The following is a 26006-nucleotide window of genomic DNA, read 5'->3' on the forward strand; positions in this document are numbered from 1 at the left end:
TGTACTCATCCCTGATAATGCTGCCGCATCCCGGCTCGGTGGTCCTCACCGCCGTGGCCCCGTGGGTGCTCGGGACCTGCGACTGCCTCCAGGCTGCTCTTGGACCTGAGGTGGGACGGAGGCGGGTTGGTGGCCCTGGGCTCTGACCGACAGTTAACGGAAGCATCTACCTAGAGACTGAGCCACGCTGGGTCTTCAGTCGGCCTGATCTCTGCTCCAGGCGTGGACGGTCCCTGCGTGTGCTGGCCACCTTCCCACGTGAGTGCCGTCAATGCCACCAAATGCCCCTCCTCCTCAGGGCTCCAGGGACTCCGGCAGAGTCTGCCTTTCCCAGGTGTTTCGCCTTTAGTCTGAGGGGGATTTATGCGCTTTGACAGACTGTCCTGACTTCTGCAAACCCACTTCTCTCAGGAAGCAGTCATGACCCAGTCCTTAGTGACGTCTTGGCATTTGGGTCCATGCGTACTATTTCCAGTAGAGTGTCTTGACATCAATGGCAAATGGATGACATGTCCCCTGGGATGATGGGCAGCCGTTGCACTGCCTGTCGCCTAGAGAACCCCAACCCCCCCAAACCTGTGAAGCTAGGGGGCCCTTCCTCATTCCCTGCTGTGACAACAAAAATCCCCACTTTTCTGGTCATAGTGATTGCCCTGGAATGAGCATGTGATTCAAACTAGGGCAGTCAGAGGCTTTCCCTGGGTTGTGTTTTCCTCCGTGGAGCCCAGGGAGCTGGGTCTCAAGGGGAGGGTCTCTGGGGCGTGAGAACGGTCCCCGGGGTGCTGACCGCCTGCCTCCTCAGTCCGCCTGCCTGGACACGCCACCCACTGCCCTTGTACGCCACATATGTGACCAGCCGCGGTGTGATCTAAGGTCTTCCCGCCGAGCCTTACTTTGCTCACCTGTAAACTCGGGGTAAAAATGCCACACCCCAGTCTACGGACGTCAAGGAGCTAAGCAGAGCAACAGGAGACGGATATCAAAGAGTTTTACAAGTAGCCCACAAGGTATGAGACGGTCAGACAGCGGTGGGCCCCACACGGAAACGGGCTGCAGCACGCAGGGAGCAGAGATGTGAAGAAAGAGGGACGGTCGACTGGATGTTGCCCTGACTCACCCTTCAATCGTCAGACCACATCATGACGGCAGGCACCCGAGGGCTGGGGGCGCCCCACACAGGCCCTCAGCAGGCTTCACCTGCTCACAACACACAGGGACACAACCTCTGTGACGTCAACCATCACAGAAGACCATGCCTGACGGATCCCTGGCGGATCCCTGGCGGACCCCCAGTGGATCCATGATAGATCTCTGGTAGATCTCTGGTGGCTCTCTGTGGATCTACAATGGATCTCTGTGGATCTCCACAACATCAGCACAACAGCAAACCACTGACAAGAACGTAAGAGAACGTGTTAAGTGAAGGCCACTGGCGTTGGGGCAGGACCTTCATGGCCCTGGGATGGGCTTATGGCTCTAAGACAGCTGTTCGCTGTGAGGTCCGTGCCCGCAGACTCTCCCTCTCGTTGCGGTCCAATGCAGGCTCTTGTCTGACATCTAAGGCCCCCAAATTTGGACGCAGGCTACCTCTCCAGACGTGTACGCTCCCCGCCTCCCTATACGACCCTGTCCCCTACTTCTGTACACATTCTCCAGCCTCGAATGCCCACTTCTCGTCCCTGGTCTACAGTTCACTTGTCCCTCCCCAAGGCCCTCACACCTCTATGCCCGTTCCAAGCAGGCAGCCCGCAACCTCACCCTCTCATCAAAAGCCCCGTGACTTGGTGTTTCTGGTGATCACTTGGTGTCGGTCATCAACCCACTTCTACGGGCTCATTTCACGTTATTAACAGAGGCCCTTCCATTTCAAACGGACACCCCAGAGCTTAGGCCTCCACATGGTATGACCTCATCCTGAAGGGGCTGGGGACTAATGTCATTCTTGAGGGAGTGCTTTTTAAAGCCCAAGGCACATTCCCAAGACTATTCTTAAAGGTGGCAAATTTTTATCCTTCTTAAGAGTGATTCCTGGAAATGCCAGTGGTCATGTGAAAAGATGACCCAACGGTATAAGGAGGCAGAACAGGGAGTGGTGTGACCCTCCAGCCTACACGCCAGTTCTCTTCTGAGGCTCAGAAGGCAATTCTCAAGAGCCTTTCAAAGTGTCCCAAGCAGCTGTCTACGAGAGCTGTTAATGTCACCGCTGTCCTGTCCCCGGCCCCCAACTGCAGGCACAGGAGAAGACAGAGTTTCCTGGAGACACAGGAAATACGTGATCAAGAGGACACATTCACTCCCGTTTGCTCTGTCCCACGTCCTGCTCTCCAGGGCCGTCCCACGTGTGGAGAGGCCTCCTTCCCCGCTGGGAGTGTTTCCCTGGGGCTCCACCCCCAGAAGAACAATCTTCAACATCAGGATTCCAAGACCCCACGGACTTGGCCTCAGGGGCTCTCCTGTACAAGCGTGCGCTGGGCCATCCCTATAAACAGAGAGCCACACACAAGTCTAGCGCCCACATTTGCATTGGTGAACACGTGGCACTAAGTCAAGATCAAACAATGTCCGGGAGCCCTTGAGAGTGTCCACGGACAGACTAGATGGTAGGAAGAAGCAAGTCATCCCGTGACACGTCGGTATGGGCACGCCAGCCCCCCGAAACGCTTTGCGGGCTGTTCTGGCTGCTGGCTGGAGCCCTTCACGGACCGTCTCGGCCCGCGCCAACATTCCATGGTCGATTAGCAGTTAAGTGCGTTTACAGTGCAGAATATTCTGTTAACAAGCATTTGACATTTTTTTCAAGAAATTCGATATTGGGAGATTTCCTTTTATAGCAACTGGCTTAATAAAAGTATGGGCTAGTGGCTCAAAATAAATCCTGTGATAAAAAGTGGGGGAAAATGATCTCTGATAGTTCAAACAATGGCCCTTTATACCCAAAATCAAAGAAATCAAGACACTAACAAAGGGAATACGAGACACGGAGATCAAGCTTTTCCCCAGGAGGCCCAACATGGGAGATTCCGATGCGGTGAGTTGAGTGAACGCTGACAATTTGAATCTTTCTCCCGGCCCGCGGTAGAGCTCTGTTTGCAAATCCCTTGTAAATTTGTTTTAGGTTTATAGTTGTACCAGACCTCTAAGCTGAAGGAATTTTTTACCCGGTTTCATGTTTGTACATATTTAAGTAACATAATAATAAAGGTAATTTAAGTCGACACTGGGCACCTTTGAGAACGATCCCCCTCGCAGGGGGCCTGCGGCTTATCCAGGCCACAGCAACACGGCTCCAGACACGCCGAGCACTCTGTAACCACCAAAGGAATGGCAGGCACGGCTCGCCGGCACATGGGCTCTTTAAACACTGAAGTCGGGGCTGGGCCAGGACTCCGCTCGGGGAGAGCCTGGCTCACGAGGCCACTGAAACTTGAAAAGAAGGCCGGCTTGTTTGCAAGCCTTGCTTTGTAAATATTGTTCCGAGCTGGGCAGGAAGGGGCAGGTTTTGAAAACACCCATAACCGCCTTCCTCTGGGTGCAGCTCTTGCTCGGGACCTGACTCCCGGAATCAGCCCACCTTTGGCGGCCGTGCTGGGTAACGGGGCAGGTCGGGTCGCCCCCGGCTGGCGTGATGCTGGATCTGCTCTCCAGCCCGCCTCCCCCGCCTTCCTGTGCTTGCGGGAGCCGGGGACGAGGGTGGCGTCCACGCAGAAAGGGGGTCCTCCTGCCTGCCCGGCGCACAAACGGAAAATGTGCCATTCCAGGCACCGCGATGCTCGGCCACCGCACGGTGGGCCCCTCACACGGTTCAGGCCTGGTCCACCTCCCACGCTGGACATGAGTTAAAACCTTCCCAAAAGCCCCGAAAGTGACCTTGACAACCTGTATCTACCCCCCGGCCCCTTTGCTCGTCACCTGGCTCGGGTGCGGTGACAAGAACCAGTCTCAGCTTGTCAACCGGACAGGAGACCTTGACTTTATCACAAGGGGAAGATGCGTTCGCTCGGATGTCAGATTCCTTTCCCGAAGGCTGAACCTCCTCGTCGAACGTGACGGAAGCCCAGTCACCCCTCGGGGACACACGCACGCTTCCAGTAAGTCTGGTCCCACGCGGGCACCTGCCCGGGGACGTCCCCACCTGGAAGACGCCGGGGGACAAAATCCAGGCCACGTCTCCTGTTTCACCGGTGGGGAGGCTGAGGCTGAGTGTCTGCCTGTCTCGGGTCACTGAGCTCCCTGGCGTGAAAACAGGGCTCCCGGCCCCTGTCCTGGGAGACCCCTCCACCAGACGACAGGCATGCTCACATACGCTTCCTGCTGGTGCAGCAACACTGTCCACACACGGGGCACCCGAGGGCACCTCCTCCTTGGGGCTCACACGTCACAGGGACCACGGAACTTCAGAGCTGGAAAGAGGCCTTGGGTCCGGCTGACTCCTTTTCCAGACAGGGTCCTTGAGGGCCCAGACAGTCGCGTGCCCCCAACAGGGGCAGCTGTGTGTCCCTGGGCCAGGTGCCGCGCTGCTCTGGGCTCTTCTGGTGCCTGTGGGGGACGGGGCTGGTCTCGCAGCGAAGTCCCGGAGCTGCCAGAGGGCTAAGTGAGCCGGCGAAGCAGGCGCCGGCCGCGGTGCTGGGGTCAGCGCTGGGGGAGCTCGAGCCACCGGCCCCCTCCCTGCCCGTCCCCCACGCCGGGAGCCTCCTGCTATAAAGCTTGGCTTCTTGGGAGAGTCTTACTGTTTTTTGGGTTTGTCTTGTTTTTTGAAGTGGGGCTGGTTCACATGGAGCCTGAACCTAACCTTCTTTGCTCGGCATTCCCACAAGTTTGGGTCAAAACCAAGGTGAGCACCCCACGCATCTCACACAGGGAGCGCAGGATGCGCGCGGCCCCGGAGAGGAGTCTGCCTGAGCCCCTCAGCCACGGGTGGACATAGGGCGGCCGCCCCGCGGCCTCAGGTGGGTCCGTCCACCCTGCGGTCACCCGAGGGCATGTGCGGTCTGCTGCTCGCCCCTCCCCCCCAACCAGCCCACCTGCCCCGGGCAAGGGCGGTGAGGCCATATCTGCGGGCTCCCCGCACGGGGACACGTGGGGGCACGCAGGGCGGCATGGACAGCCCAGGCCCCAGCGTGGGACTCAGCCCGTGACCTGCAGCTGCGGGAAATGTCCGTGGGGACCGACGCGTTTAGAAGTCACTCGGCCTGAGGAGATGGGTACCCTGCATGGTCACCGGTGGCTTCCTCCCTCCCGCCGTGACCACGCGGGGCTCCGAGCCGACCGGAAGCTTGGCCCTCCGTGGGGGGACGGAGAACCCCACAGCGGCCCTCTCCCAGGGGTACGACCCTGCGCACGAGGCATCTTCACGGGGGAGGGAAGGAAGCACGTGTCTTCTCTGTCACCCTGACCCGTGGCCCATGAAGGGCCCTGTCTTACCGCTGACCTTAGGATTTCAAGGTCTCCTAAAATAGCCACAAACTCGAGGTCCAGTCATCCTACGGGGACAACCTCCCCTGATGGGCCCTGGTGCACGTCACAGAACACCCAGAGAGGACACAGGAGGCGTGGGCGGCCCCGCCGGCAGCCAGTACCCAGAGGGCACCTCCCCGGCGGGGGGCGGACGCTGCCCAGGGCGCACAGACGGGCAAGCGGGGAGAATGTCTGCTCTGGGGAAGGGCTGCCTGAGTCCGGCCGGGGCCGCCCACGTGGTGGCCGGAGAGGAGGGGACAATCCATCCACCTCCTGACCCGGTGCCCGCGAGCCGCTCACAGGCAGCACCGGCTCTGCGCGACGGCCCCGCTCACGCACACTCGGGCTTCACCAGCGCGGGACTTTTCCACCCCGGCGCGCACGAGGCGGCTCGGGCCTCGGGAGGTCCAGGGTCACAGGGCAAGCCGGTGGCAGGACCTCGAGCCCAGGGCCTCTGACTTCAGATCTCTCTCTCCCGACCGTGTCATGACCTGGGCGTGTGAATGTGCTAGAAACCTTCCAGGATGCGGACCCAACCCTCAGACTCATGTCGGCCGTTCAGAGACGCAGAGAGAAGCAGCAGAAACCGACCCCGAATTGCAGGAAAGTGATGTCACCGCTCCCGCCAGCCCACGCCCGGTGGTCATTATTTTAAAAGCGATGAGACTATCCATTAAGCTGGGGCTGGAGCCTTGCCCCCGTCAACATCCGGGGGCGTGGGCGGGGCCGGGGCAGGGCCCTGGGGCCGCAGCGCTGGCATCGCGGGCGAGGGCTGGGGCCTGGGCCGCTGGGAGCTGCCTGCCCACGCCTGGCCGAGGACAAGCGTGGCGGGGCCACGGGGCATCCTTCGGGCTCTGGAACCCGGACACGGCAGCTGAAGGCCCAAGCCGGCCTTCAGGACACGCAGCGAGTTCCGTGTGTCACGGGCCTGCCTCCTGGGGACCCCACTCTGGGGCCTGGATGGCCAAGGTGCCCACGGAGATTCACGCAAGCGCCAGGTGCCCACAGAGTCAGGTTCTGATAAATACACAGTGGGCGCGTCACAGCCACGCACGTACGTTCAGGTGCCACGGCACTCCTGCGTGAGCGGTCCTCTCCGAGGTGGGTGTGGCGGATGGACCCCCGACGTGGCCCCGTGCCCCTCCCCCTCCCCGCCGCTCCCCAGACCCGCGTCCTTGCAGAGGACCCACCACAAAGCCATGTGACGCACTGCCCGGTTTCCTCCATCAACAGGTAGAGCGGGGCCCTCCTTCCCTTGCGCACGAACCGGCCTCGCTCTGCCGGAAGGAGGAAGGGAGGTGAAGGTGTGCCACTGAGTTTTGAGATCCGTGCACCCTCCCTCTGCCTCATCAGTCACCAGGTGAGGCCGGATGATGAGGCACACACACTCCACTCACCCTCGTTGCCTCAGTAGAAAGTCAGCCAGAGCCAAAAATGCGGGTGGGGACATCCTACCCCAGCCAGTGCCCAGTGAGTCTGAAACCGAACGTAGACACAGGAGCAAACCAGCATTGGCCGAGCCTGTCCAGACCGGCCGAGCCAGCCGGCCCACCCGTTGGACAACAGTACGCGGTGCCTGTTTTAAGTCCTGGGCGTGGAGCACTCTGTTACACAGCACTAGCTTACTGATACATGGGAGAAAGGGGGTTGGGGAACGTTCCCAGGGAAGGGGTGGGCGCCTGGGTGGGGTCAGGGAGGGCGGACGGGAGTTTGACGGATGTTTGGGCAGAGAAAAGAGCGTCTGCAACAGGAAGATGGCGAAAAGCAGCCTGTGTCGACGGGACCCTGGCAGGTTCTGGAATGTTGTTAACATCTAAGATGACGGGGGAAAGCAGGTGGAGAGGCAGGTGGGGCCCGGCCCCGTGCGCCAGGCCGAGCTGCCTCCCCAGGGGTCCCCAAGCCTCTGAGCCTGCAGCTGTGCTTTACAACAGGTTTCTGGAAAGTTAAAACAAGGGGTGCACTGCACTGTGCACGGAAACGGTTCAAGTATGACCAGCAAGGTTTCTGAAAGTATGATTTGTAAAGCGGCTCAAGAGTGTGACTGTAACAAGTATTTGATGGAAAATAAACCCTGGAATTAGGAAGAAGCCTGAAAGCAAGATGATATTAAAGTCAAGGTTTTCCCAGGATGTCAGTAAAGAGGAATACTAGCGGTTTGAAAGCGGCTGCCACAATGGGGCGCCTGGCCGACTGCGGCGGTGACATGTGACTCCTGACCTCAGGCTCATGACTTGAGCCACATGCTGGGTATGGAGCTGACAAAAAAAAAAAAAAGAAAGAAAGAAAAGAAAAAAAACTATTTATAATTAAAAAAAATCTTTTTAGGGCACCTGGGGGGCTCAGCTGGTTGAGCATCCCACTTCGGCTTAGGTCATGATCTCAGAGTCCATGAGTTCGAGCCCCACATCGGGCTCTGTGCTGACAGCTCAGAGCCTGGAGTTGCTTTGGATTCTGTGTCTCCCTCTCTCTCTGCTCCTCCCCTGCTCACACTCTGTCTCTCAAAAATAAATAAACATTTTAAAAATTTTGTTTAGTTAAAAAATAAAGAGGTGCCCCAGGCAGTGCGGAGTACCTGACCTGTGAGGAGACATGGATAAAGTAACCACGTTCCATTGTCATTCATTCATTCACTCACTCATTCATTCATTCCAGAAAGACACTGCCCCCGTCAGATCTGCCGCTCCCCCCGCACCCCCAGCTGGCACCCCAGACACACAGCCCCGCGGCACCACATGACTCCCGTGCTCTGCCTGATGGAGCCTCGGGAAGCCGGGGAGGCTGGCGTGATTTCAGCGGCCCCTTGGGCTGAGAACAGTTTCCTTACACTCTTTACAGACAAAACTTGGCATAAACTCCCATCTCGCAGGAGAGCCCGCACGTGGTGCTCAGAATCATGACGTCCCCCAGGCCCGGGCCTCCCACGTCTGGCCCACGAGTGGGAGCCCCCAAGGGTGGCCTCCCCGAGGCGTGGACTCGTGGTCTCTTGGGGAGGGAGCTAGGCGGCCCCACTCCCCACCCAGGGCTACAGGAGAAGGCTGGACGGAGAGTTCGCATGGCGGCTGGCGGCGCAGCATGCCACCGGATTGACCCTGTTTGGCGGAGCTCTCGGTCTCCGTGAGGCCTTAGAGACACAGCCAGGCCATGTCCACGGAGATGCATCTCCGAAGTGTGCCCAGATGGCCAGATCCGATGTCTGGCTCAGTTCCCGCCACACCAGCCTTACCGCATTCCCGCCATCTTCCGCACTGGTAGCCGGACCAGTAACTGGTAACTGTCGCCGGCAGCACAAATCAGCCGATAGAGGAAAGGGGAGGGAGAGGGTTTCTTTGCACCGTGGACTGAAATAAGCCCCAGACGGGTCGAGGAGCTCACCGGTCAGTCCGCAGGACCACCAGAAAGCCCCGGAATTGCACACGGAGAGAACAGACCGAGAGGTAAAAGGACGAAACTTAGGACTCGACTACATGGACGTATTCCACGTATTTCACAAAATAACCAGAAAGGAAGACAGGGAGTGAGGGCTTCACAGGTCTGTAAAGAGGTCGGTATAGGGGCGCCTGGGTGGCTTAGTCGGTTAAGCGTCCGACTTTCGCTTAGGTCATGATCTCGCGGTTCGTGGGTTCGAGCCCCGCGTCGGGCTCTGTGCTGACTGCCAGCTCAGAGCCTGGAGCCTGTTTCTGAGTCTGTATCTCCCTCTCTCTCTGACCCTCCCCTGCTCATGCTGTCTCTCTCTCTCCTAGAAATAAATAAAAATATTTAAAAAAAAAAAAAAAAAAGAGGTCGGTACCCTGATAAGAAAGATCGGGGCACCCGGGGGGCTCAGTCAGTTGAGCGTCTGACTTCAGCTCAGGTCATGATCTCGGGGTTCATGAGTTCAAGTCCCGCGTCGGGCTCTGTGCTGACAACTCAGAGCCTGGAGCTGCTTCGGATTCTGTGTCTCCCTCTCTGCCCCTCCCGTGCTTGTGTTCGCTCTCAAAGATAAACTTAAATAACTAAAACAAACAAAAAAAAAAAAAGCAAAGAAAAGAAAGTTGGAAACACCCCCCAGACAAGCGTGACACCAACAGGCAGTTTCTAAAAGAGACAAGTAACTAGTTAGACAGACGTGGATGGTGTTGGACTTCACCAAATCTGAGGAATACGAACAAATCAGCAGGCGTGATTTTTACCGATTAAGATGATCTCTGGGCCGCCCAGGGGCTCAGTCAGTTAGGCATCTGACTCTCGATTTCAGCTCAGGTCAGGATCTCGCGGTTTGCGAGCTGGAGCCCCACGCCGGGCTCCGTGCTGACAGTGAGGAGCCTGCCTGGGCTCATCTCTCTCCTGGCTCTCTGCCCCTCCCCCCACCTGCTCTCTCTAAAATAACAAATTTTAAAATGTTCTTTAAAGTCTTGATATTTATCTATCGCTGCTGAAAGTGCAGGCGGCCATGTTAACTTGGATAAATCTCTAGCGGCCACGTGGATAAAGAACCACAAAAGTGACCGCCTTCACTTCAGCCTCAGGAACGTCTCTTCCAGAAATCACTCAAAAGCTGGTAAACACCTCAACACAAAAATGACCACGTGGTTTTTAAAGACTGAACATGTAGAGATGACCTGGATGTCCCTTGACAGGCATCCAAGTGAGGGCTGGGAGATCAGAGGTGAGGACGGTTAGCTGGCTCGCGCGCCGGCTAAGACTCCGTCATCAGGATGCAAACATACATGCAGCAGAAACAAAAATGAAAAGACTGGAAAAAACGGTCACCAAAATTCTTACTGTGACTGACTTAAGTGGGGGAACCGGGGTAGCTTTCTTTTCTGTTCTCTACTGTCCGAGGGATGAGGGACACGTTCCGTGGCCGTACTGCACCCGGCACGCGCACACGCCTGGTGAGGCCCCGCACGCTGTGGGCACCGCGGGCGGTGCTGGGAGCACTGGAGAGTGACGGGGTGGGCACACAGGGCACACGTGTGATCTCAGGCTGTGGTCACACAGGCCTCACACCCTCCGGGCAGCACCCCGGGCCCACCGTTGCCTGCACTGCTCGGCGCGGACGCCCACAGGCTGAGACCCGCCACCCCCCGGGCAGCCCGGCCAGTCTCATCGAGCCCCTGGACTCCGGTCACGCTCGCCCTCTCACCCCCCGTGGCTCATCCACCCGCTCCGGCCGCACCGAGCCGCCGGGAGCCCCTCTAACGGCCTGCATTGTTCCACCTCGCTTCGTCCGAAGGGCCCTTCTCGCCCAACACACACGTCCTCACTATGATTCGCAGGGTTCGAGTCAAGCGTGAAGCCCTCGGGAATACCCGAGCTCTGGCTTCTGCGCCCCCTCTGTGCCCCGTACAGACACGGGAGGGCCTGACTGTGCCCATGTGTTCACGGGGCTGCCCCCGACCTCCAGTTATAACGTAGGAGAGTGAACGACTGACTGCGTGCGGATGCTTCACGTCTGGGGTACAGTGGTGGCTTAATCAGGGCTTGCGGGAGAAGGTGGCCCAGCAGTGCAATAGCTCGTGGTTTTATCGACTCACCTGGCGCCCGCTCAAAGCTTCAGGCCCCAGTATCTTTTTCGGTAAATAGGTCACACTGATAAACACGTCGGTGGCTTATCGCACACAGAAGTGGGACACGGAGCCCGCACAAAAGTCTTGTGGTGAGAGCACTGCACCCAGAATGCCCCCAGGCTGCTCATTCACTTCCTGGCAGCCTCCTCAGTCTGGGGTTCCAAGTTCTCAGGCAGAGCTACCCCGGGGTGAAAAATGGACTCACCGCGGGCGTGCATCAGCGGCACCAAATCCCGCCGCGGTGCTAACCCCTTACACGGCGCTCGACGGTGCTTAGTGCCGTCAGCGAATAGAGGCGAACCCAAATCTCCATTTAAAACCCTTGCTGGGGGTGCCTGGGTGGCTTAGTCGGTTGAGCGTCCGACTTTCGCTTAGGTCATGATCTCGCGGTTCGTGGGTTTGAGCCCCGCATCGGGCTCTGTGCTGACTGCCAGCTCAGAGCCTGGAGCCTGTTTCAGTCTGTGACTCCCTCTCTCTCTGACCCTCCCCTGCTCACGCTGTCTCTCTCTCTCTCTCTCCTAGAAATAAATAAAACATTAAAAAAACCCAAAAACCCTTGCTGATCTCTTCATGGAAACACTTTCCGGTGCAGACTGTGAGGAGCTAGGACATTGCAAGTCAGGACAGACAGTCCTGCACCTCACCCCCCGTGGGCCAGTCACTACCTGCTGCGCCGCACTGAGAAGGAACTGACTTTTAAACAGCGGCAGACACAGACGCGACACATCGGGAAGCTCACTCCTGTCCCCTGACGGAGGTCTGTTTGGACAGCGGGCCACAGCCGCCTCTCAGGAGCCGAGGACCCGAGACAAGTCCGGGCACAGCTTCCAACCCCCCGAACGAGGAACACACGTGGCAGCACCGTGGCCCCGAACACAATGATAAGAGGAAGGAAAACAATCTGACAAAAGCAATCAGCCCCCATCGGGGTAATGCTGGTGTTACCGAAACTGCAATCAGTCCGGATTGCGGCTTTGGACGGAGGTGCCGGGCGACACGGAGTGCCGGGCCCAGCCCAGGCCAGTGCGCACACTTAGCCTCGGGGTCCTCAACAGTGCGGCACGGTGGCCTCGGGGCAGGACAGTGTCCCCCAGACAAAGGCACCGGGCCGCGAGGGCCCTGCTCCCCTCCCGCAGGTCTGGGCCGCGCACTGCTACGTCAGCGCATTGAGAAGGACTTGGGGAAGAAAAACACATGGACTTTGTCTAACGCAGCATCTCTGAGCCAAACTTATTTGACCTCAGAATGTCCGTTAACAGCCCAAGGCAGCGGTGCTCCTGAGGAATGCACGTTAGGGAAGAAGGCTCGTCTAAGCTGGGTTTTCCCAACTGTAATCAGGGAGAAGTTGTTCTTTTTTTTAAACTATACTTTTAAAATATTTTTTAGTGTTTATTTGTTTTTGAGAGAGAGAGAGAGACTGAGAGAGAGAGAGAGAGAGAGAGAGACAGTGTGTGTGTGTGTGTGTGTGTGTGTGTGTGAGTGGGGGAAGGGCAGAGGGAGAGGGAGACACAGAATCCAAAGCAGCTCCAGGCTCTGAGCTGTTGGCACAGAGCCCGACACGGGGCTCGAACTCATGAACCACAACATCATGACCTGAGCCAAAGACACTTAATGGACTAAGCCCCCAGGTGCCCCGGTAATAAGTTGTTCTAATCTCGGGGTGTCCTGCTCGTGGAGAGCCAGCCGAGGGCCGGAGCTCACCGGTGAGCCGCCCTTCCCCCTGGGTGGCAGACAGACCCCTTCGGCTGAGGCTGGCCAGGGGCTGTCGCCATTCACCCTGGTGACAGGGGAGGGATGTCAGCCTCACACACCCAACCCGACGTCACGCCTCTGATGGCTCCGAAGCCTGGAGGACGGAGGTGGAAAGCTGTCCCCCAGGAAGACGCGCTGGTCTGCCGGGTCGCAGGGTCACGGTGACGGCCTCAACCCAGGCAGCCATCAAGACCACGGCCCCACGCGCTCGCGCGCAGGACACCCTGAGCCAGGGCACGGAGACCCCAGCAAATCTGCTTTGGGCACCTTCAAAGTTTTGCATTTTCGTCCGAAGTAAGAAAATGGCTCATCTGTTACCCTGTTCTGCTTCCCCCGAGGCTGGTCCAGGCCCGGGAGTGAGAGGAGACGGCCGCGTCGGGAAGCCGGGCCGTGCAGGGCTCGCTGGGCCCCCCCCGAGAAGTCGCCCCACACCCTGGTTTCCTCACCCATAAGCGGGAGAAGGATCGAGTCAGCGCTCCCGCTACGGGCCCGCCGCACGGCGCGAGGGAGGGGGCGCGGTGAGCTGAGGACAGGTGTCCGGGGCCTCCGTCCACACGGGCCCACCACCCCTCACTTCCGGGAAGCCACGCAGCACCCAGCCCCCGCTCCTGGTCCCATAGGCCGCAGGGCCAGGCGCCCCCGACGTCGCAGCCTGCTCTTCCACGGGCAGCCTCGGGAGCACCCTGGGCCCGTCAGACGGGGTGGGGGGTGGGGAGTAGCTGCTGACGTCTGACAAAGTTCTAAAGTCGACAGACTTGCCCAAAGTCACAGGTTTGCTTTCTCCGCTTGAAACGTCTGCTTATTCAACTGAGTAGCTGACAAACGGGGAGATTCGCCGCTTGCATGCCTGACGGGTCCCGGGCCCTGGCCCCGAGAGGTCTGCGGGTACTGTCACTATTAGCTGCCTTAGTTACTCTCGGAAGAAATGTACAGCCATCCCATTTTAGGGGATGGATCAACAACTAAGGGACAGAGAGGTGCAGTAGCTTGTCCGAAGTCGCACAGCACATCAGTGAGGGAGGCGGATGCGGCCAGGGGTGTGGGGTTCCAGTTCCCGTGCCCCCCCGTGCAGGTTTGTTACAGCAGCTCTGATATTGCATCAACGAAAGAAAATATAAACTGAGGAGCCTTTTAAAGTGACGAGGAAGGAATATGGGGAAGTTTATTTTGTAGTCGGCAAAATCGAGGGGAAGTTTCCTGACATGCTTCCTCCACACTCCTCTCTGCTCATCTGGCTAGAATCCTCTGGAGATGGTGGTGACCTGGACCTCAACTTACGTTTCCGTTGAATGGGAAAAGCTCAGTACAGCTCTGGGCACCCCGGGTGACCTTCAGGGGACATTTGTGGGTGGCTTCCATTCCCTGAAATTCCCTGAGTGTCTAATTACCAACGGCGAGCAGAGAGGGAGGAAGACACAGGAAGGTGGCCCGGGGCCTCTGCACACCACCCAGCACCCAGAGGACCCGTCTCATCCCGGGCAGAACTGGAGAAGCATTTCCACCGCGACCCTCGCTCCCTTCCCAAGGGGAGCCTCTCACTACTCTCCCCTGCGCCCTGCCTGTGCAGGCCAGTCCAACCAGGCACTTGGGGGTCTGCCCGAGAATCTGCGAAGAATTAGGAAGGCGCTTCCGGAGATCAGCACGAAGGCCACGGGACCAAGGCGTGTGCCCTACGGACCCCACGCTGGGGCTGGACAGGCAGCCAGGGACGCATCAGTCTAGAAGGACAGCATCAGACCAGGGCTCAGGGTTGGGAGCCTCGGAAATGGTCCCTCGGGGGCTCGGAGTTCTGCCTCGTGCTGGCAGTGATCGGGCTGCAAATCCCGAAATGTCTCCAATCTAATGTCCCTCCTCCTGCCCTCCATCGCCCGTCGGCCGGGTACCAGTCGTTCACCTTGGGCGGCCTAGACTTCCCTCTCGCCCTGGCTGGGCCCTCCCAGCCACGCGCCCCAGCGAGAGCGGGCGTGCTGGGGGCACTTGCTGCCAGGAGGCCCGCTCTTGGGACTGACGGACGCCAAGCCCACGCAGACCACCTGCCACCAGGAACGAAGGCCTAATGTCCCCCTTGTCACGGTCGCCAGGGTCTAGAGGCCAGAACCCCCCGGTGCGGCCCCCACCCTTACGATCCCGTTTCCAGGAACTCCGAGACCCTCCCCAGACCCCGCTTCCTGGATTCTCTGAACTTAGCTCACACTGTTGTGTCCCTCCCAAGCCTTCTTCCTGTGGCCGCAAACTGTGCTCTCCCTTGAGAGCCGCCACACACCGCCTCCTCCACCCAGGCCTCCTGTTTGCTCCCCCGCGGGGCTACAGATCAATCCGCACTCTTTCCATCGGTTCACACCTTGTTTCCTGCACAGACCGCAGGTCGCTGAATGTCTGTCTGTCTGTCTGTCTGTCTCCCCACCTAGACCATGAGCTTCTCTATCACAGGGAGGTCCGTGGAGCCGGCCGTCAAGAATCGGCGCATCCACAGTGTACGCTCTGGAGTGGAAATTACTCTCCAGCTGCTTTCCTAGGAGTTAAGATTCCCGTAAACACGCCGTCTCAAAATCCAATCTCAAGCAACAGCGGTCCTCACTCAGAGTGGGCATTTGGACCCACACAGACCTGGGCCATCAGCTGCCAGGGTCCCTGGGCTGTGGGACCGTGGTTCAAGGCTCCTGAGCAACCGCGGGCGGGCCTCACGGACTCATCTTCTCCCTCCGACGCCTGGCTCAGGGCTGTCGGAGGATCGAGTGACTGCTCGGCCCCTGAACTTGCTAAGGGCTCCATGAGGCCTGGTTACCCATAATAGTGACAAGATGACCACAGGGCCACCAGAGTACAGACCCTGCCCCAGCTGGTGGGGCTCTGGCTTCCTTCAATTTGCACCAAATCTATTCCACCCAGAAACATGCACCCTTGGGGCTGGGGCTCAGATGCAGGACTAGTGTGTTTAATCAATGTTTTGTGCCCACTATGTGCTGGGCCTTGGGAATAAACAGAACATGGCAGTCTCTGCATCTGAGCCCAGCGGGGTCCCGTCCTGAATGGAGAAAAGCCTCTTTCTTGTAGAGTGATGAGGCCCTTGGTGCATCGTGGGAGGAAGCGTCCAGCCTCCTGCCCAGAATGGCCCCCAGCGGGCCGTGTGCAAACCTGAGGCTCACCACTCAGATGGGATTCTACCCCTCTCTGTTCCCCTGACCTTGGGGAGGTGACGTCCTCACGCGACCCAGCAGAGGATCACGTTGGTGCTTATGAAGCAAGATCCAATCGAAGCATCTTTTTTTTTTTATATATGTTAAAAATAGCCTCTTATTTAAAGTAACAGTTTAGGGGGATGTTCAAAGCCAAAATGAACTTCACTTCATGAACTTCACTTCGAGGTCATGTTCAGAAACTCCCAGGAAATGTTTATGTGTTACCATTTGTAACAACACTACCCAACGATCTTAAAATTTAAAACAGACTCAGCTCTTCTCGGCCACCTGGCTCATGCACAGACGGAGCCCACAATTATGTGGTCAGAGGAATCTCTGAGCCTCTTCAAAGCTGTGACCCAGACAGACATCGTGGAGCGGGCTATGCCTTTTTATTTTTTAAAAATCATTTAAATGAGAAATTCTTGCACAGGGAAGTCCCGAAGCCAAAACCCAACAGCTGCTTTCTCTTCTGCTACCGGGAACTGAGTTGAGAAATCTCATGAACTCAGTCCCTTCTGAAGAAGTCACAGACGCAGGGACACAACGGGCCCGCAGAAGCTGTAAAACACCCTGGCGCCAAACACCGCAAATTCTTCCCCTGCTCCAAAAACGAAGGGAAGCAAGGAGAGAAGGGCAGACGGGTCGGGGTCACGGGGAAAGTGGACAAGAACCCCCCTCCCCCTCCCCCCTGCCCCGGCTCCACCCCCAAACCAAGTCAACAGTTGGATTCACAGCTGGGTTACTGTCAGCACCCCTAAAAGCTTGCTGGCCTGGTCCCAGGGGCCGACCCCTCCACAGGGAGGGTCAACGGCAGAGCCAGCTACAACGGCAAGGTCACCAGCAAGGTCACCGGCTCGCCCCCACCAGGATGAGCCTGGGGAACGTTGACTGGGCTGACGCTGAGGCCGAGGCCAGCGTCCAAGATTAAAAAGAGCACTGAAAACCTCAGACTTTAATATAAACAATATTGCAAATGCCCCACATAAAAAATCGAAATTCTGCAGAAAACCCGAAGTGAACCGACCATCACGATGTTGAATAAAGGCAGGGTCGGTGTGACTGATTTTTTCCTTCTGCCTCCAGGGCCTGTACTGCCCGAGGCTGTAGGGGTGCTCAGCCGGGAGGAGGGGTCGTTGAGGTGTGGGGCGGCTGCAGGGGGGTAGAGAAAGGACCGGACCGCGCTCAGGGCTCAGCAATGTCGGGGGGGGGAAACAACCTTTTGCTGAGTAACACGGAAACAGATCTGAAACATATGGATTAAGTTCCTCTGAAAATAAACACAACTTTGAAAGGAAGGGAAAAGTCCTTAGCCACCACGTTTGAGGTTTTCCCGAGCCCAAACCTTTGGAAAACTAGCAGACGAGCAAATTACTCAGTGCCTGTAACACAGTCAGCTTTGAAACGGGCTGGTCATCAACCCACCAGTTTGCTTCATAACGTTTTTTAACATGCTTTGCCCAAATCTGCTGCCCTCCTCGCTCCTCAAGGTTCCTTCCTGTCACTCTTCACGGGGAGGAGAAAGCTTTGCACGCCCGCTGTCGGCCTGGGGGGCTCTGGACACCCAGGAACCGGGAGAATGGACAGGGCGGAGCTGGGATTCGCTGTCCCCGCCACACTGCAGGGACGAGAGCCTGGAAAGAAGGCAGGTGCCTGATGCACCGACTCGGAGACGGACGCCGAGGTGCCGTCCTCCAGTGGCTCTGTACCCTCGGGCACCTCTGTCCTTGAGCACCAGCAGATGCCTCCGGGGGAGGGGAGAGAGCCAGCGTGGCTCGGCATCCAGGGGACAGCTCAGGCCCACCACGGGCCACCCCCAGACAGCCCCGGGGGATCTAGGGAACCCAAGTGTGTGGCCACCCCATGCCAGGAGGTCAGGGTGACAGAGCAGCCAGCCGACATCCAGCCCCAGGAAGCAGGGACAGGCTGAATCCCCACGGTTTAGGAGTCAAGGACAAAGTTCAGGGTGATGTGGTCTGAAGCAAAGCCCCTTGGATGTGAGGCCAGATGCCCCCAGGTGCTGGCCGCCCTGGGGGAACAGCAGCCCTCCCTGACGCTGCCTGGTCTGGAAGGTGAGCCTGGGTCAAGCACGGAGGCCCACCCAGAGGGAGATGTCACCTGCCACTGGCCTCTGCGGGGCTCCTCACAGAGCCACCGGGGGCCTTCCCGAGCCGGAGGCACCCTCTAAACTCTGCACGGACCGTGCCTCACAGTGACCACCTTACATCAGTCATATGATGCTGGTCTTCAGACTGGAAGGGCTCCTCAGACCCCATCAGTGGGATTGGGGCTCCTTCCGGGTGCCCCCCCCCAATTCAGAGCATGGCCCACTTCCTTTGGGGCAGCTCTGTGAGAAGCACACAGGGGCCACAGCCTGACCTGGAACCTTCCACGTCCCCCAGGCCAGCGGAACATTTCCATCTCTATACTGCTGCCTTACAGTCCCTGTTCAAACCCTGTTTTCAAAAACATCCCACATTCAAATTTGGCTACCTCAGTGAGGAAGGACGCAAGATCCTGGATAGAAGTTCTCAGGTCTCACGCCCTGGAAAGAAGCCATGTTTTCCTTCTTGCCAGCTTTTCTAGAATCCGAAGAATCTTGGGATAGACAAGATTGATAGACAAGATTGATAGACAAGGTTGAAAATAAAAGCCCGTTTTCTGTGAGAAGCACACACCTGTCTTCACCTCCTGTGTCATCTAACGCTTGTTTTTTTTTTTTTATGTTTTATTTATTTCTGAGAGCAAGAGACACTAAGCACGAGTGGGGGAGGGGCAGAGAGAGAGGGAGACACAGAATCTGAAGCAGCTCCAGGCTCTGAGAGGTCAGCACAGAGCCCGACGCGGGGCTTGAACCCACGGGCCACTAGATCATGACCTGAGCAGAAGTCAGACGCTGAACTGACTGAGCCCCCCGGGTGCCCCACAGCTTGATTTTTCTGAGCCCACACTCATCACAGACGCTTACCGCTGGCAACCCACCCACCCCATAGTTGTTAGATAGTCACACGGAGGAAAATCCTGCCTTCCTTTAGTTAAAAATTGTTGATGCAAAGCCCCGCAAGCCATCCAGAATATTAAGAAGACGCAGCAAGGCAAACCACAATCATAGGAAGGCGACGTTATTAAACAGGATGCCCAAAGGCGAACTGCAACGATCCGGGACAGAGGCGTTCTCATGTGTTCCAGGGAGCCCACAGAGCCCTGGGGAACCCCACGGGCACCTCAAGATCAAAGCCCACTCCCAGCCACGGCCACTGTTTATCTGATCTGTAAATCAGACTTAGTAAGATTTTGTTGGGGAAAACACCGTACAGTAAAGTCTTTTACAATCACGAGTCTATGAGACTAAAGGCACCAGGTTCTCGGCAGGACTGTGTCTTCTGCCGGCTCTGCTCCAGGTCGGGGCAGGTGAGGAGCGCTGCACACGTGAGAGCCGGCCTGCGCTTCTGGATCTTTCCCCGTGGCCTTTTCTCCATGTGGAACACCTTCTGAACTCCCCTCTCCAAACCGCACCTCTGCCTCATGGGAAAATTCTTATACATCCCCGTGAGTCCTTCCAGATGCACAATATGGCCCCTTCTCAGGGAAGCTTCTGGATTGTCTCACCTGCCCCCAGCATTCCCCACCCCACCGCCCCTCCTGACCGGTGTGTCCCAGCCCCCATCACACGGCCTGGACACTTCCGGCTTAGGGGTCTGCTCCCCCAGCTAGGCGGCCAGCCTGGAGGGCAGGGCCCATCGCTGAGCTCGCCCCCCCCCCCCCCCCGCAGCGGCCAACACCGGGCCTGCGTGTGCAGACGATCAGATTGTTACCCAGGGCTCCCCTGCCTTCAGTTGTGGCGGAGGGCGACCAGGCGCACCCGGGCCACCCGCACACATCTGGGGTGAGCCGCTCATCCCCACGGGAACGCCGCAGGCAGGGCCCTGGGGGGGGAGGGAGGTTTAAGTGTCATTTCTCGGCGGCAAACACACTCGTGACCTCTAGAGTCACGTCAGGTTGTGCAGAGGAGAGCACGCATTCTCGTGCCTGGAACCAGAGGGAGAGGAGACCGCCTGGCGATCTCTTAATTCCAGCAGAATCCCACGCAGGCGCCTCCACCGCGAAGGCGGACTCCCGTTCGCACTCGGTCTTGCACTTAAAAGTAACTGGGTTCAGGGAGCCGGAAAATTCATTATGACGGGGGAGGCGAACGCGACGGGATGCGAGACGTTTAGTGGACTGACAGATGGTTAAGAGCCACAGTAAGCACCTCCAAGACTTCGACGTGTCACTCGGGGACACGACCTGCTGGCCCCGTGCAGACACCAGACGCAGACAAGGCGCACCCACAAGGCCAAGCTAGAGGACAGGAAGGTGATGGTGTCCCCGCTGTGCCTCACGGGGGCTCATGGGCCAGCAGCATCTCTGGGGGGCAGCAGTGGGGGCTGCTGAGAAATGCGGCGTCTCAGCCCCCCCCCCCCCGAACCAGCGCGTGCATCCTGACACCTGGCAGGCTCCAGGCCACTGATTTGCGTATCGCAGTCAGCGGGTGCTGGCCTCTAGGCTCAGTCCTGCTTCACATCCCACAGCAGGAGCCCCCCCACCCCACCCCAGGGCGCCGGGCCCTCTGCCCCATGCCGGGTCTCGGAACAGGGGACGCAGGAGTCTGGCACCGGCACTTGGCACGCTGGAGGGACCAGCTTCTAGACGCGCCTTCCCCGTAACACAAAATGCCTAACGGCGAAGCCCTCGCACAGACAGACAGCCGAGGGAGCATCAGGGCTTCCGACAGGAGTCATCTGGTCGGAGCACTTTAAACCCAAGTCCCAGCTGAATCTGTCACGTGGCCGCCCTCGCAGGAGATTCGAAGATAGCAGCCTCAGCAATTTCCCAGCCGGAGGAGCCAGACTGCCCGGCTGCCCGAGTGAGCACAGGGGCGTGGGGGCGGGGGCGGGGGCGCAGTGCTCCCCAGGGGCTCCCTCTGCCGCAGGGGGTGGCCTCCTGTACCTGGAGCCATGCTGAGCCCGTGAGCCTGCAGAGGGGCCCTGGGAAACGCGGGGGGGGCAGAATTGAGAGGAGCAGCCCCCTCCTGGGTGGAGAAGGGGGTTTCCTGGCAGCGAGGGCGCAGAGCAGGGAGCAAATGCATATTTGATGACATTTCCCTGCATACAGCCTCCCATCTGAAGAGCCAGCTCTGAACATAGCCGGGCCAGGAACAGACGGAGGACAGGGAAGGGCGGGGAGGCCCCGGGGGGGGGGGGCGGCCCCTGGAGCGAGCGAGCGGGGCAGAGGCCCTGGGGAGCCACCACAGTCCTGCCTGTTTAACACGGTCTCCACGTGCCCCCCGCTCTTAGGAGAGGAGGCTCGGAGCCCAGGTAACACGGGTAACAGAGGGACTCGGCACGGAGAAGTGTCCCTCTGTCCCCATTACCACTCCTAACGCCCACTAGGCTAACAAGATATAAGGGGACAGTTCCCTTTCCTGGTTCAAAAGAAACCAAGTTGCTTCCACACAACAGTGAAAACCAAGCGAAGGAGGCAGCAGATGGATTACGCTGATGAGAGGACACCTCTGGGCGTCTGCATCACGCGGAGCAGGGGCCGCGGCCAGGGGGCTGCTTGCGGATACGGGTCTTGCGTGCAGCCGGACACCTGCCTCCGCTCCGCTCGGGAGCCCACCCCACATCCCGGGTGCTCCCTTGAGCTATGGCTGCCAACGCGGGTCACGTGCATTTGCTCTGCGGACACCCCAGAAGGGGCCACTCACGCCAAGGGGTCCGAGTCCACCCCTCTCGGCCCGCTGGCCCTCCCCTCAATGCCACTCTTGCCATCGGACACTCAGAGGCTGTGGCCGCACACAGGGCGCCACAGACCCCTTCTCCCCCCTACGCCGAGTCCTCCCCTCACCGGCCCTGCCCTCCAAGAATGTTCTGTAGTTCAGTCGTCTTCCTACCAGAAAGCTGTGTGTGCTGGAGACCGGAACCGCAAGGGAGCCCAGAGAAGACAGCCGGCGCTTCAAGGTCAGCCGGGCCCAGCCTTCCTGCTCCATTCACAGCACCAGGCAGATGAAAATCACCGAAAGACTCCCAGCACCTGTGGGCTGCATCCTTGAGCTTGGAGCGAGGGAGCTAAACTGACTTCTGATCTGCTAAAGAAAAAAAAAATATATAGATAGATAGATAGATGGAAAATCTAAGAGCACCAGAATATGAAACTGGCAGAAACACACACTCACGTTTTGGGAAAAAAGTTATAACTGTGACACTGGGTCCATTATAATTCCATTATCCAAACTTCATGCATTAGTGACATACAGCGGGCAGAACCCCACACGCAAAGCTGGAGGGAATCTTCGAATCCAGCGCCGACCCAGTAAGTGGCCGGTGCTCCAGGCAGAGCTGTGTTCTGCTCACTACCTCCCAGCCCAGCAGGGCTCCACCAGGAAGGGGTAGTGAGCACACGGGCTTCCCAGGCGAGGCGCTGCCCGGGGCAGCAATCCAGGAATGGGGGCCAGGAACGCCACCCCCCAACGGGACCGAGAGAACCCCCCGCCCCCCACCCCCCGCCCCCCACCCGCAGGACAAACAGGCCCCTGGGGGTCCCGCATTCTTTGGAGAGAAGGATCAGCAAGAAATAATCCTCGGCACCAGAGAGCTATGATAATATTTTGAAAACGACTTACTTTAGCTTTCTTCCAAGTGGAGCAGGTGAGAAAAACAGGCGGCTGATCTGTCTCACAGAAATCCTTCCATTTCGCGTAGAGTTCTGTTGGCACTGGGATCAGCTTCGACATTTCCATGACTTTCGTCAACAAGTTCTCCAACAGGAACACAAAGCAGGGCATGGAGTGCCCGTCCAATGACTGGCAGGAGAGCAGAGGGCTGGCCATTCAAAAGAAACGCACAACAGTCTTTAAAACACACCTGGAATCCCACCAATGCGAGAGCTTTCTCTGCGCTCAGTTAGGGGCCAAGTGCTTTAAGCTGTGGCCACTTAGTTCGCATTAACGCATTAACGACTCTGCAAGGCAGAGTGTGGGGTCCCCATTACCAAAGGGGGAGCAGGCGCCAGCTTAAGGGACTGTCACAAAATTACACATGCTGCCTCAAAAAAAAAAAAAAAAAGGTGCTTGATTCTTTTTCCTCCCCACGGACCCCCATCAGTCACAAACGGATGCAGACCTTGGAAATTTCTTCTGATCTTAAAGGAAGATACACACTTTGCACAGGTGCACACGCAGAAGGAAGAACCAGACCCAGCACCATTTCTTATCAGAGAAAGATGTTTAATCTGCAGGGACATGAACCCGTATAGGTTCTCTCCTCCCTGTTTCCAAGCAACCAACTTGAAAACTCATCAACTGGGCTCAAGAGAAAGCTTCGGAAGCTTCCTTGCGCGTGTTATGCCCCCTGCAGAGAACGGTTAGTATCAGAATCAGTGCAAATGCGTCCAGACACATGCTCTCTAACCTGTCCTGGAGGAGCCTTCTCCATTCCGTCACTGTGACTCTGAAACCAATGTGTCTTCCCAATATCAAATTCACTAAATAATTTAATGGAACGTAGCACGACCCCATGCCGTGCACAGAAAGCAGTCTGGGCGGCTGGTTCCTAATCAGGTCTGGCACTATCTCACTGCCTCGGCCGGATGCTCGGGGGTCACACACTTGTAACACCCCTGAGGGACCTCACGGCGCCACAAAAAAGCCAGGGAGCCCCTGCCCCCCAACTCCGCATCAGAGGTCCTGTACAGAGTTCAGCTGCAGGCTGATCTAGGACCCGGTCACAAGGCCCTGGCCCCCTTTATTCTCCTGAGTGGCTCCTGCCACCCAGGGACAGGGTACAGAGGGCTCTCAAAACCCAGCTGCCCCTCTCCCCCTGCGCGGCGCCCCCACGCCTGGGGCCCGGGGGGGGGGGGGGGCGCACCTTGCGGAGACCCAGGGCCACACGCCCCGACTGGAGGAAGCGGCTGGGAGCTGTCCATGGTGGCGCCGCGCCTGGGCGCCGCGCCGCGGGTCTCCGGCCCCGGGGCGCGCCCGGCGTCCCTCTCCAGACCGCAGGAATGGAGACTCGCTCCCAGGCTCACCATCTCCGGGATGGGGCTGCGGCCGGGCGCTGGCTCACACATCAAAAGATTCGTTTCAAAACCGAGTGCTCACCTGTGGGCGACGTTGTCTGCGCGGAGCGAGCCTCAGGACCTCCAGCACGGCCGCCGGGCGGGACGCGGGCGGAGCGGCGCGGTCGCCGGGAGTCTGCGGCGCAGGACCTCGGGCGCACGGCGCGCCGGTCTCCAGAGGCCGTGCGTGCCGCCGAGTCCATTCCAGAAGGTCTCTGGCCCCGGCTCCCGAGCGGCGAGCTGGAGACGTGGCCACGGGCCTGGCTTGCGCTCTGCCAAGGCCCCTGCCTTTCCTCCCAACCTAACTTAACCTCTTCTGGAGCCGACGTCCCGTGCCAGGCACCGCCAAACCCTCTCCCGGCGATGCGGGGTTTGGAGTCTCAGTCTAAACATCAACGGGCCGTCGACCTCTTTTAACATTCAGTCACGTCCCGCGCCAGCACGAGGCGGGGAGCCCAGCACGACCCGGGGTGCGGGAGCCACAGGCAGCGGGGGGCGGAGGGGCTGCGGGAGGGAGACCGCGCAGGGCCGAGCCGCAGGGCGCAGACCTGTTGCCAGGCGCACACCCACTAGAGCACAGCGGGAGCGGCTCCCCATCGGCCGGGCCCCCGCGACCTGACCCTCAGAGCGGACCCTCATCCGCAAGCCACTGTCCCGGCGCAGGACGCCCCCGCCGCCCCCGCCCGCTCAGCCGCGGAGAAGCGGGGGGCTCTCCGGAAAGCAGGAGCGCCCCCGACCCCAGCGCCGGGCGCGCTCCGCGGACGCCGGCGCCCCGGGCACCTGCTGCTTGCACAGACCACACGGCCCCGCTGCCATCTCAGAGGACAGTGACCGGGGCGCGTGCCCGTCAGCGGACGGACGGACGGACGCGCACCGCAGAGCACCGAGGGGACCGACCGACCGAAGCCGAGGGCGGGCGACGCTTTCCCGCGCCCCGCGGAGGCGCCGGCCCCGCGGTCGTCCCTCCCCCCCGAGGCCTGCGCCGGTCCGCGCGCCCCGCGCCCCGCGCCCTTACCTCCGGGTCTGCGGCCCCGCGGGCTCCAGGAACGTGCGCCAGCGCAGGGGGCGGTGGCGCTCACGAAGCGGGGTCCCCGCGCCCGGCCGGTCGCGCTCCGTCCCGGACGCCCCGCGCCTGCCTCGCCGCGCTCCGCCCGAGCTCCCCGGCGCCCCGGCCCGAGCGGCGGCTTTTAGAGCTCCGCGGCCCGCTGGCTCCTCCCCGGGGCCCAGGCGCCCCGCCCCCGGCCGCCCGCCCCTCGGCGAGGTGGGGCGGGGGCCCGCGCCCCGCTCCCGGCCCCGGGCGGGCTCTGGCGGCCGCTCGGGGAGGCGCAGACCCGAGCCCGCCGCCGCCGGGGCAGGGCGCCCGAGCCCGGGGCGCCGCGGGCCGCAGGGGCTCCGGAGTGGCCGCGAGCCGGTCGGGGCCAGCGAGTCTCGGGATCCTTTTTTTTTTTTTTAACTTCTCCCGAAAGAGTGGCCTTGGAGAGAGATCTCGGGATAGGGACCCAGTGTTTGAAAGCAGTCAGACCGCCAGGCTATGTGGCTGCAGACACAAGTGGGTATCAGTTTCCTCATCCGGAAAATGGGTTCTATGAGCTTCCTGGGGTCACTGCTGGGAATTCACTGAGGCCTCAGTAGTACGCGGGTTCCCTAACACTTAGTAGGTGCTCAGCGAGTTAGACTCCTTCAGGTGTCCTTCCCTGTAACCGGACAGACCAAGGCCCTCCAGGCTCAAAGCAAGCAGGTCTGGCGGCTCCAGGTGCTCCCCTGCCCGAGGAAGCAGGACCTGCGACCGGTCTCTAGGGCACCTGGCGTCATCTCTCAATTCCGCCACTAACTTGCTGTGTGACCCAGGGTCATCTACTCGCCCTCTCTGGGTCCCTGTTTGTTTGCTGTTGGTAAAACGAGGGCTTTGGCCCTCAGTCCCTTCCACCTTTCTGGAGCTTACAGCTCAGCCCTCTCACCTGGCTAACGGGGGTCC

General features: G+C 59.2%; 1 protein-coding gene across 2 annotated transcripts in view; it reads right to left on the bottom strand.

Moving 5' to 3' along the window:
* The window catches only part of LOC120248859 (cell migration inducing hyaluronidase 1), a 121931-nt gene extending 96755 nt beyond the window's left edge, over nucleotides 1–25176 (bottom strand). For both annotated transcript variants that reach the window (XM_039257342.1, XM_039257341.1), the window contains exon 1: nucleotides 25047–25176. The gene's annotated coding sequence lies outside the window, so the exon portion shown is untranslated. The remainder of the gene's footprint in view (nucleotides 1–25046) is intronic.
* Between the last annotated feature and the right edge of the window lie 830 nt (nucleotides 25177–26006).

Source organism: Hyaena hyaena, unplaced genomic scaffold (assembly GCF_003009895.1).
Source record: "Hyaena hyaena isolate Hyena2069 unplaced genomic scaffold, ASM300989v1 scaffold_13, whole genome shotgun sequence".
NCBI classification, from domain to species: domain Eukaryota; kingdom Metazoa; phylum Chordata; class Mammalia; order Carnivora; family Hyaenidae; genus Hyaena; species Hyaena hyaena.